The 12,304-nt window shown below is 46.5% G+C and overlaps 2 protein-coding genes and 3 non-coding genes across 5 annotated transcripts in view; 4 read left to right on the top strand and 1 right to left on the bottom strand.

The window, feature by feature from the left end:
* Nucleotides 1-12,304, top strand: part of LOC124789145 (SH3 and multiple ankyrin repeat domains protein 3) — a 192,524-nt gene that overhangs the window by 16,523 nt on the left and 163,697 nt on the right.
* Nucleotides 1-12,304, top strand: part of LOC124789146 — an 892,841-nt gene that overhangs the window by 841,580 nt on the left and 38,957 nt on the right. The gene's annotated exons all lie outside the window — the stretch shown is intronic.
* Trnat-ugu lies at nt 2,071-2,145 on the bottom strand. The gene has a single exon. It is a non-coding gene; the product is annotated as a tRNA-Thr (tRNA).
* Trnat-ugu lies at nt 2,253-2,327 on the top strand. Its single transcript has one exon. It is a non-coding gene; the product is annotated as a tRNA-Thr (tRNA).
* Trnat-ugu lies at nt 2,681-2,755 on the top strand. The gene has a single exon. It is a non-coding gene; the product is annotated as a tRNA-Thr (tRNA).

The raw sequence follows: 12,304 nt of genomic DNA, 5'->3' as shown, positions 1-12,304 counted from the left end.
AAAAACACTAATCGCCACCCAGTTACAAAAATAAATTTAAACAAATGTCAGCTCTTGCCTGTTGTGGTCAATGATGGCGAGATTCACCCGTTAGCTACTAGGTACTCAGACATATTGCGCCATTTTGTGCAGCTGACGTGCCATTCGCACGTTGTTCTTTTTGCTTGCCTTTTTTCATGTAATTATTATTCCAGCAGCTACATCTATTACAGAACATCCATCCGAGGCTATTAATCATAATCTTGGGCAGAAAGCAGCTACCTTTCCATGATCTAGGTTTTATTTTTGCCTCTAGCGCATCGTATAACATATCTGTCTTTATAGGAGCACACGCCACTGCCAGTTCATTGCGTCCAGATACTTTTACACGTTATCTACCTAACCAGAGTGAGATTACACACTCTTTTTGACAATTCGAACTCCTCTGCTGTAATAATTACTATACAGTTCTACTCATACATTTTTAAGTACAGAAACAATAAACTAATAAGGGTACAACAATCATATGGAATAGATAAATAAGCAGAACAAAAGAAATATAAGACAGATGTACAGCCGTGTTAACGATGTTTAAGTTTGGACTGTAGTTACAAATGCTGTGTTATCTCTGTGCAAGACACGACTTTCCCCGTTCGTTCTTGAGATACTGAAGGTATCAAACACTGGAGCTTAGATTCGTGTCATGTTTCGTGATTTCCAGAAAACCTTTGATATAATTCCGCAACAAGTAGCGGCCGGCGTACTTCAACTTACTGATCTGTAGCTGTCGGAAATATCTGAAGCTGTTCACAAATGACTCAGTCGTGTATATGGCGGTGACTTTGTCAGGAAACTGTTGGGAAATGTAAAGAGACTTGAAGAAGATTATCAACACGTGGCGTAGAGATTGGAACCTGACCCTCAAGATAAATAAATGCAATGTAATGTGCGCAAATAGAGGAAAAAGTCCGATGCCATTTGAAAGATGCAGCTGTCAACAATCTAGAAATATTTTGTTCGTGACGATTTAAGGTGAAACGTTCACATAAATCTAAGCTATCGAAAAGGCAGATGCCAGACTCTGGTTCATCGGAAGATTCCTAAGCGACTGTAATTTAAGCACGAAAGAAGTCGTTTGCAAAACTCATGTTCAACAGATTAATGACCATTGTTCGGCGACTTGACAGTATTACCTGATTAGATTAACGGAGGAGGAGGAGAGAGAGAGAGAGAGAGAGAGAGAGAGAGAGAAGATTATGATGGGTACGTTTTGTCAGCGTGAGAAGTACTTAACGAATTGCAATGGGAGACTGAATAGAAGCGTTGTACATTGCGTAGAGCCTTAGCTCACAAATTTACGAGAGCTCACCGTCTTAAAGGAGTCAAGTAACAGGAGTGTCAGCAGTCTCTCTTCCTGTGCACTGTTCGCGAAAGGGTGAAGAGCGGGGGATGCGAGCGGGAGAATAAGTACGGCACATTTGAGTTATTCTGATGAACTCTAGCCAGACGACACGCAGATACGGAAATCAGACCGCGTTCAGAGTAAAGATACTTCGACTCAAAATTTTATCAGTAAATTTTCGAAGTATTCGTAACAAAATTCCCAAAGTTGCTGTCCTCCAGGAAATTTCTCACGCCAAATTATTCTCGGTAGCGAGAACTGGCCGACTCTCGAAGTAGAAAGCTTTGAGATACTTAGTGAGTCATGGAACATATACCCAAAAGACAGCTTAGACGCCATAGGAAGGGGAGTGTTCATTGCAGTTGACAAAAATATTGTCTCTATCCAGATCGAATTTGAGAGTGACAGTGAAGTTGTCTGGTCGCATATGACAGACTAGGTGAAATCAAGTTAATTGTCGGATGTTTTACGGGCCACCCGATTCCGCTGTGACGGTTTTAGGGTAATTCAAAGAAAGTCTGCTGCCATTAGCGGGGAAAACCGACATCATACAATAGTATATACGTACAAGGTGTCTGTTCTTTCGGGCATTGATGACCTGCAGCCGTCTAGAACGAAATTAGAACTAATTTAATACCTTCAGCTGCCGACGGGCGTTGATATATATCAATGGGTCAGGTGAAAATGTGTGCCCCGACCGGGACCCGAACCCGGGATCTCCTGCTTACATGGCAGACGCTCTATCCATCTGAGCCACCGAGGGCACAGAGGATAGTACGACTGCAGGGACTATCTCGCGCACGCCTCCCGCGAGACCCACGTTCTTTGACGTGTCCGAAAGAATAGTCCCTGCAGTCGCACTATCCTCTGTGCCCTCGGTGGCTCAGGTGGAGAGAGCGTCTGCCATGTAAGCAGGAGATCCCGGGTTCGTGTCCCGGTCGAGGCACACATTTTTCACCTGTCCCCGTTGATATATATCAACGCCCGTCAGCTGCTGAAGGTATTAAATCAATTCTATGTAATTTCGTTCTAGACGGCTGCAGGTCATTACTGGTGTCTCTTCCTTCGGACACGTCAGAAAGAACAGACACCATATAAGTATATAGTTCTGGCAATACCGGCCATGACCTTCTTCTTCTGTGCGGATGCACACATATTCCCTAACTCTTACGGGACTTGGTAAGAATGTCTTCCACGAGTAATGAGTACGTTGGGCTGGGGCACTACGAATGTAGAGTGTGGGCATACAAGGTGAGAATGTGGGTCTCCCGGGAGGCGTGCAGTCGCGCTATCCTCTGTGCCCTCGGTGGCTCAGGTGGATAGAGCGTCTGCCGTGTAAGCAGGAGATCCCGGGTTCGAGTCCCGGGCGGGGCACACATTTTTACCTATCCCCGTTGATATATATATCAACGCCTGACAGCAGCCGGAGGTATTAAATTAATTCTAATTTCATGCAGTAGTAGTCGTAGGCGACTTTAACCTACCGAGTATAGACTGGGAAGTCTACGGATTCATTGCAGAGGGTACAGACAGTCTTGTGAAGCAGTTTTGAAACGTTTTCCGAAAATTGTCTTGAGCAGCGAGTTCGACAGCCCACACACAACAGATGTGAAAAATTACAGACCAACAAATGTAAATGTCGTGTGGCTAAGGCCTCCCGTCGGGTAGACCGTTCGCCGGGTGCAAGTCTGATAGCTTGCGAACTATGGATGAAGGGCAATAGCCATATTCCTAAATTTCCGAAAAGCATTTGACACCCTGCCCCACAGCACACGTTTACGAAAGTACGAGCATACGGAATAGGTTCCGATAGATGAGTGGCTCGAAGACTTCTTAAGTAAAAGAACCAAGTACGTTGTACTCGACGGCGAGTCTTCGTCAAAGATAAGGGCTTCGTCAGGAATGCCCTAGGGAAGTGTGAAAGGACCGATGTTATTTACTGTTAACATAAATGACCACGCGGACAGGATGAGCAGCAACCTGCGGCTGTTGGCTGATGACGCTGTGGTACACGCAGAGGTATCGTCCAGTGACTGTCGGAGGATACAACATGACTTTGACAACATCTCTAGTTCGTCTGATGACTGGCAGCTAGATCTAAACGCAGAAAAATGTCAGATGAGTAGGAAAACGGTCCCGTGATGTTCGAAAATAGCATTAATAGTTTGCTGCTTGACAGTCACGCCGATTAAATATTTTGGCGTAACGTTGGAAAGCGATATGAAAGGGAACGAGCATGTAAAGACCTTAATAGGGAAGACGAATGGTCGACTCCGATTTATTGGGAGAATTTTAGGAAAGTGTTGTTCATCTGTAAAGGAGATCGCATATAGGGCACTAGTAAACCCATTCTCGAGTACTGCTCGAGTGTCTGGAATCGTCACCAGGTCGGATTAAAGGAAACGTCAGAGCAATTCAGAGGCGGGCTGCTAGATTTGTCAGCGGTAGGTTCGAGCAACACGCAAGTGTTACGGAGGTGCTTCGGGAAGGCAAACGTGAGTCCCTGGAGAGAAGGCGATTTTCTTTTCGAGGAGCACTGTTGAGAAAGTTTAGAGAACCGGCATTTGAAGCTGACTGCAGAACGATTCTACTGCCATCAACGTACATTTTGCGTAAGGGCCACGAAGAAAGATAAGAGAAATTAGGGCTCGTTCTGAGGTATAGAGACAGTAGTTTTTTCCACGCTCTGTTTGTGAGTGGAACAACAGAGGAAATATCTAGTAGTGCTATAGGCTATCCTCTACCGTACACCGTACTGTGGTTTGTGGAGTATGTAGATATACAGGGTGAAAAGTATTTAAACCGACAAACTCTGGGAGGTTGTAGGGGACAAATATTTTTCCCCAATGTCATTTTTTCCTATGAAGAGTATTTAAACTGGTAGAGGAAGATTTCTCTGGCGCCAAATTAATTGAACCAACAAACACTTTTCCATTTTCTTATGACCAAGAGACAACACATTAACACAATCCAAATTCAATTACAGTAGATTTTCATAAATGCCTCCATTGACACGTAAACAAAGATTACACCGTTGGATCATGTTCGGACACGGGCAAAAACCCCAGGAGTATCCTGAATTATTCCTGCTTCTGCTACTATCCGGGCAACCAGTTCCTCTTCTGATGCAACAGGAGTTGCGTAAACAAGGTTGCGCATCTCTCCCCACACAAAAAAAGTCCAGAGGAGACATATCTGGGTATCGAGCAGTCCATGGTACAGGACCACCTCTGCCAATCCACGTTTCTGGGAACCGTCGGTCCAGAAATCGACGCACAGGATGACTGAAATGTGCCGGCGCCCCGTCATGTTGGAACCACGTACGTTGTCTTGTAGGGAGCGGGACGTGTTCCAGCAATTCTGGCAATGCTCTGACGAGAAAATTGCAATAGCGCCTGCCATTTAATCGCCTAAGTAGCAGATACGGCCCAGTTAAACAGTCCCCAATAACAGCAACCCACACATTAACGAAGAACCGTACTTGATGAGTGCTAGTAACTGTGGCATGTGGGTTATCCTCACTCCAAACATGCGAATTGTGCATGTTGAAGACTCCATCACGCCCGAACGTTGTTTCATCGGTAAACAACACAGAGGATGGAAATGTAGGATGCATTTCACACTGTCCCCGGTACCACTGCGAAAATTGTGCTCTGGGTGGATAATCAACTGGTTCCAGGTTGTGGACACGCTGTAAACGAAATGGAAGTAACAATTGCTCTCAAAGAACTGTTCTTACATTCGTCTGATTCGTCCCCATGTTACGTGCAATTGCACGAGTGCTGATTGAAGGATCCCGCTCCACATGCTGCAAGACAGCTTCCTCAAATTGCAGCGATCTTACCGTGGGACAGTGTCCCTGTCCAAGTAATCTGCTAAATGACCCGGTCTCACGCAGACGTTGGTACACAGCAGCAAAGGTCGTATGATGCGGGATACGGTGATTAGGATATTGTTGATAAACCCGCTGTGCAGCTCGTCTGTTGTGGTACGCTACGTAGTACGCACCAACCATATCAGTGTACTCACGGAGGTGCATCGCTCCATTAGTAAACAGAGACAATGCACTACTACACTGGTGGACACCAGTTGCCTACAACTGAAGAGCGTAATACGGCGTCTAACAACTGAAGAGCGCAATCCGGCCTCCACCGCTTTAATTAATCCTCCTAGGAAAAAATGACATTAGGGAAAAATATTTGTTTTGATATCCCCTACAACCTCCCAGGGTATGTCGGTTTAAGTACTTTTCACCCTGTACATAACCTCGAGCCACACTCCATACGGTATGGAACTGGTTTTATGCGCAGCCCTCGAAACCTGTGTTGTTACGGTCAATATTTAATTAAGTGAAATAGCAGGAGTAAACTTATCATTAAGAATTAAAACGTATTCCTGTTGTTGGTTTCCACGCTTTGCTGGCATTCTCACTCGGGTGGATTTTTTGCAGCTGTATTGCCGCATCAAATTGCAGCTTTGTGGAGTCGTGATGATGTCGCTGTCGTGTTAGAACCCCAGCTGCTAGGCGTCCCTCTCGTTCACGAGCGACCTTGTGACCAATGGACTTGCTGGAGATGCGTACTGGGTGTTGCGCGGCGACATCCCGCGGCAGGGGAAGCGCCTCATCTGCCGCTTCCTGGACGCGGCCGCGCCTGGGAACGTGGCGCGCCCACCTCTTCCTCATCCCGCCAGGCGCCGCCGGCCGCGCACACAACATACACCATACAATTATGACTTAATGCGTTGTTGGAGCATGGGCAAGCGAAACGCCTACAATTCCCCAAGGCCTGGATTCTCGATATGCGGTGCCAGGCCACCGCGCATAATCCCTTGCAGATGACAAAGTAGTGGCAGACCCTTAGGTGGCGGCCTGCCACATTGTAATTCTGTTCTACACCGCTCATATCAGGCGAGGCCATCGTACCAACTGGAATGGGTCATCATAACACACACAACTTTTGTCTTGTGTCGTGGACAGCTGCTGTCCTGGACGGCACGCTATCCGTGGAGAAAACGTAAGGCATAGAGAGGTAAGCAGCATATAGAAGGAAAGTCTCAACTCTGCCGACAAATACAGGAAATGTATTCGCAATTGCGAGTATTTACCCCCATCGGGTGTATATCAGAATGACGACAACGAAAATTTGTGCTTGACTGGGACTCGAACCCGGATTTCCCACGTTATGCGAGCGGTCGCCTTAATCGCTTAGGCTGTCCATGCACGGATCACGGGCAGACCTAAATTTTCATACGTCGTCGTCCATGTAAGACAACACGCACGCCAACGTTAGGTATATTCGCACTCGTACGTAGGATATATTCCCATCCAGGAAGGACGTATTTGCCGGCCGGAGTGGCCGAGCGGTTCTAGGCGCTTCAGTCTGGAACCGCGCGACCGCCACGGTCGCAGGCTCGAATCTTGCCTCGGGCATGGATGTGTGTGATGTCCTTAGGTTAGTTAGGTTTAAGTGGTTCTCTAGTTCTAGGGGAATGATGACAGCTGTGAAGTCCCATAGTGCTCAGAGCCATTTGAACCATTTGAAGGACATATTTATTGAGAGTTGAGGGCCTGATATTGACGAATAACTACGAACTATGTGCCTGTCTTCTTAAGAAGTAAGATATAATGTTCCTTCGGACATGCATGCATTACTCAACAAATCATTTGGGTCACTTCTGTGACTGTATTTTACACCAATGTAAATGCGTTCAAATGGCTCTGAGCACTATGGGACTTAACATCTGAGGTCATCAGTTCCCTAGACTTAGAACTACTTAAACCTAACTAACCTAAGGACGTTACACACATCCATGCCCGAGGCAGGATTCGAACCTGCGACCGTAGCAGCAGCGCGGTTCCGGACTGAAGCACCTAGAACCGCTCGGCCACAGTGGCCGGCTGTACATGCGTCTCAATGTGTACCGCCTTTTTAAAAATGTTTCCATCGAATCATTTTACTGTCTCTCTAGTCTCTTCGGCCTTTGCCCTGATCTCTGACAGTGTTGCGGCGTTTACATAAACAGATAACAGTTCACCAAAACAAAGAGCAATGCTACAAACATATATACTATGGTACATAACAGTACAAAACTATTTCTTTAGAGAAGTTGCCCAAAATGTCGACATTCATAATCGCAACGGGATAAGAAATCGAGGAATTACACTGTAGTGAGTCGCTGGAGATAAAGTGTTCTTAACGACAAAGCACTCAAAAACATATCAATATTTGAAGTTCACCGTTTGTGTAGGTATGGTATCCATAGTTGCTGCATAATAACTTAAGAAATTTCAATCCGTTTATGCAGCTATTAAATACATATTTATTTTATTATACGCGTTTCGTTTTATTGATGCAAAAATTCTTCATGTTTCTGATATCAGATATATCTCATAATCTAAAGACAGTGCGCTTCATAAGGATCTACAAGCAAACAAAAATTCTAAATATTGTGAATAAAAATATCTCTGTTTTCCAGCTGCGCTAAGTGATTAAAATTATACCGAGCTTTGGGCCAAGCACTCATTGGCCATTGTCAAGTGGTGTGACAGCCAGTGCGCTGCTGGTACACCGCTGGCTGTGACGTCACAGGTGCTCGCAGCATCGCCATATACTCGTAAAGGCATCCGTCGTCTCGGCGTTCGGTGTGCCTGCTTCAGTCGCGCCATCGCTGGAGCCCACGCCGTGCTGGGCTGCAGGACACCGTCTCTACTTAGGGTATTATCGGTGATTGCTATTTCAATGACTCATTTAATTATGTAGTCCCAGAAGCCGATAGTAGTAGCCAGGACTGAGGTTTCGTCAAATATTATACGATGACCGTTTTCTAAAGCATGTTCAGTCAGAGCAGATTTCTCGGGATAGCGTAGGCGATAAAACCTCTAATGATTCTTCCTGTGCTGGTCGATAGTGCGTATGGTTTGTCCGACATAAGACTGGCAACATTCGCAACATACCTTGTTCCTGCTCCTCGTCGGTGGTGTTATTGTAACTCTTGCTTGAACTCACTTCATTTATTGGAGGAACGTTATAGCTGATGCTCCTGAAGACCTTGCGTAGTTGGCTCAACTCAAAGGGCAGGTTATCAGCGTTTGATGATTCTTGCACGATGGACCAATGTTGGTAACGCAGTGCACTTCTGTTCCGGGTGATGGTGGCTTCCTGTAGACGCTGCGGCCAAGGCATCCATTTCGTTTGGGTCGAATTCCAGACTTCTGAGGATGTTTGGCCGGCCGCTGTGGCCGAGCGGTTCTACGTGCTTCAGTCCGGAACAGCGCTGCTGCTGCGGTCGCAGGTTCGAATCCTGCCACGGGCATGGACGTGTGTGATGTCCTTAGGTTAGTTAGGTTTAAGTAATTCTAAGTCTAGGGGACATGACCTCAGATGTTAAGTCCCATAGAGCTTAGAGCCATTTAAACTATTTTTGAACCACACTCGTCAGAAAAACGGTCTGTGGTCGGGTAACATTTCCTAAACCACCGTACAGGAAGGTATGCTTTATATGCTGTGAAACTGAAAAATGCGAGAAACGCACCGCAGGTTTTCAGAGTTTTGCTGAAAGACTTCTGTGTGGCGCACTCATTTTACTCTGTAGGAAAGTTGTTCTCCGCGCCCGGGTTCCCGGGCTCGATTCCCGGCGGGGTCAGGGATTTTCTCTGCATCGTGATGACTGGGTGTTGTGTGATGTCCTTAGGTTAGTTAGGTTTAACTAGTTTTAAGTTCTAGGGGACTGATGACCTCAGATGTTAAGTCCCATAGTGCTCAGAGCCATTTGAACCATTGTTTTCGAAGTTGTTCTCTGTAGTTTACAGCCTATCACTGCACTGTTATTTCCTCGAAAATACTAACGCGAGTAATAATGTAAAACTTTTCTATGTCTGTCGAAAAGCATTTTTTATATTTAAGTTTTTGTGAAAGTATGACAGGTTTCGTCGCCTTATGCACCGTGGTCGGATTAAAACGCTTAACTGCGAGTAGCACGTCAATGTGATCTGCAGCCACCGCAGTTCATTCTGAGATGCTACTCATTGCAAGCGTTTTATATCTGATGACAGTATACAGGCATTAAAACAGCACATATGAAGAAAAAAATAAAAATCTTGGCGATCCAGATAGTATGCGTTTATATTACCGCCAGTACTGTGGTGGCAGAATCAATGACTGTGTCATAATTTCATTAACGCACGTCTTGCCGTCTTGTTTTTTAAGTGTCGGCATTTTGTGAATTATGTACGTATCCCGGGAGTGACAAGATTTGGCTCTGATCGTCCTGCAAACTCAGACAAAAAATAAGACAATGAGATTTGAGGCGAAAGCGCGCTACCCACGGTGTAACGGGAAATCACATACGCCATCCGCCTGCGACTGACGAAAAGGGCTCGCGTAATACCTTATGGGATGGCGTGATTTAAGGAAATGCGAAGCTGGAGGGTCGGCTGGCGAGGGGGTTGGGCAGGGTGTGTGGGGGAGGAGGGGCGAAGCCTTTGGCCCGGGCCAGCACTTGGCTTTCATTAGCGGCGCCATTGTTCCGCGCCCTTTAAAGGCGAGCGCTTCTCTCTCGGCCAGAAAGAGAGGGCCTCCTGCTTCCATTACTGGGCCCGCGCCAGCGGCTTGTCTTGTGGAATCAAATCTCCATCTATGTAGATGCCTCGCAAGCCACTGTGTGAGGGTCGCTTCTTAAGACCACTCGATGGTGCTACTGAGAAGTGGCATTACGATTTGTTACACTTAAAAAATAGCACATCAAAAATTGTCCGAGTACTTTGCTTACAGCGAGTTTGAACAGAAACGGCGTTGTGGAAAATAGAAATTTGGCGAGAAGATTTTGGCTCTTCGACTTTGTTTTACAATTTTCTTAAGAGCTTAACTAACAACAGTGCCTCGAAACGTTTAATTAACTATGGGTAATCAGTCACCTACACAAAAAACTCATTAAAATCGGTTTGCAGAATATCGCTCAACTCGTGCCTCCCTCGCCTTTGAATTTCTTGAAGGTACACTCAGATCGATTTTTGTTCCAAATACTTCTACGCCGTGCGCTACGTGGTTGGGGATCAGCACGCGACTTGTGGTGAGGTGACAAAAGTCATGGTATAGCGGTATGCATATATACACTACTGGGCATTAAAATTGCTACACCAAGAAGAAATGCAGATGATAAACAGGTATTCATTGGACAAATATATTATACTACAACTGACATGTGATTACATTTTCACGCAATTTGGGTGTATAGATCCTGAGAAAGCAGTACCCAGAACAACCACCTCTGGCCGTAATAACGGCCTTGGTACGCCTGGCCATTGAGTCAAACTGAGCTTGGATGGCGTGTACAGGTACAGCTGCCCATGCAGCTTCACAACACGATACCACAGTTCATCAAGAGTAGTTACTGGCGTATTGTGACGAGCCAGTTGCTCGGCCACCACTGACCAGACGTTTTCAATTGGTGAGAGATGTGGAGAATGTGCTGGCCAGGACAGCAGTCGAACATTTTCTGTATCCAGAAAGGCCCGTACAGGACCTGCAACATGCGGTCGTGCATTATCCTGCTGAAATGTAATGTTTCGCAGCGATCGAATGAAGGGTAGAGCCACGGGTCGTAACACATCTGAAATGTAACGTCCACTGTTCGAAGTGCCGTCATTGCGAACAAGAAGTGACCGAGACGTGTAACCAATGGCACTCCATACCAACACGAAGGGGGATACGCCAGTATGGCGATGACGAATACACGCTTCCAGTGTGCGTTCACCGCGATGTCGCCAAACACGGATGCGACCATCATGATGCTGTAAACAGAAGCTGGATTCATATGAAAAAATGACGTTTTGCCATTCGTGCACCCAGGTTCGTCCTTGAGTACACCATAGCAGGCGCTCCTGTCTGTGATGCAGCGTCAAGGGTAAACCGCAGCCATGGTCTCAGAGCTGATAGTCCATGCTGCTGCAAACGTCGTCGAACTGTTCGCGCAGATGGTTGTTGTCTTGCAAACGTCCCCATCTGTTGACTCAGGGATCGAGACGTGGCTGCACGATCCGTTACAGCCATGCGGATAAGATGCCTGTCATCTCGACTGCTAGTGACACGAGGCCGTTGGGATCCAGCACGGCGTTCCGTATTACCCTCCTGAACCCGCCGATTCCATATTCTGCTAAGAGTCATTGGATCTCGACCAACGCGATCAGTAATGTCGCGATACGATAAACCGCAATCGCGATGGGTTACAATCCGACCTTTATCAAAGTCGGAAACGTGATGGTATGCATTTCTCCTCCTTACACGAGGCATCACAACAACGTTTCACCAGGCAACGCAGTCGACTGCTGTTTGTGTATGAGAAATCGGTTGGAAACTTTCCTCATGTCAGCACGTTGTAGGTGTCGCCACCGGCGCCAACCTTGTGTGAATGCTCTGAAAAGCTTATCATTTGCATATCACAACATCTTCTTCCTGTCGGTTAAATTTCGCGTCTGTAGTAGGTCATCTTCGTGGTGTAGCAATTTTAATGGCCAGTAGTGTACATACGGCGGTAGTATCGCTTACACAAGTTACAGAAGGGCAGTGCATTGGCGGAGCTGTCATTTGTACCCAGGAGATTGACGCGAAAATGTTTCCGACGTGGTTATCGCCGCATGACGGGAACTAACGGACTTTGAACGCGGAATGACAGTTGGAGCTAGAGTGGGACATTTATCTTCGGAAATCGTTAGGGAATTCAATACTCCGAGATCCTCAGTGTCAAGACACTTCGAGAATACCAAATTTCAGGCGTTATCTGTCACCACGCACAACTCAGTCGTGACGACCTTCACTTAAAGTTTGGAGCGTACGACGAACGTATCCGTTAGGCCAGTGCGGTGAAATCTGGCTTGAATGGTTATGGCAGCAGACGATCGACGCGACCGCACGACATCGCCGGTTG

This window comes from Schistocerca piceifrons, chromosome 3 (genome assembly GCF_021461385.2).
Source record: "Schistocerca piceifrons isolate TAMUIC-IGC-003096 chromosome 3, iqSchPice1.1, whole genome shotgun sequence".
Taxonomy (NCBI): domain Eukaryota; kingdom Metazoa; phylum Arthropoda; class Insecta; order Orthoptera; family Acrididae; genus Schistocerca; species Schistocerca piceifrons.
Note: the sequence above shows the minus strand (reverse complement) of the source record. Positions and strands in the feature narration are given on the sequence as shown.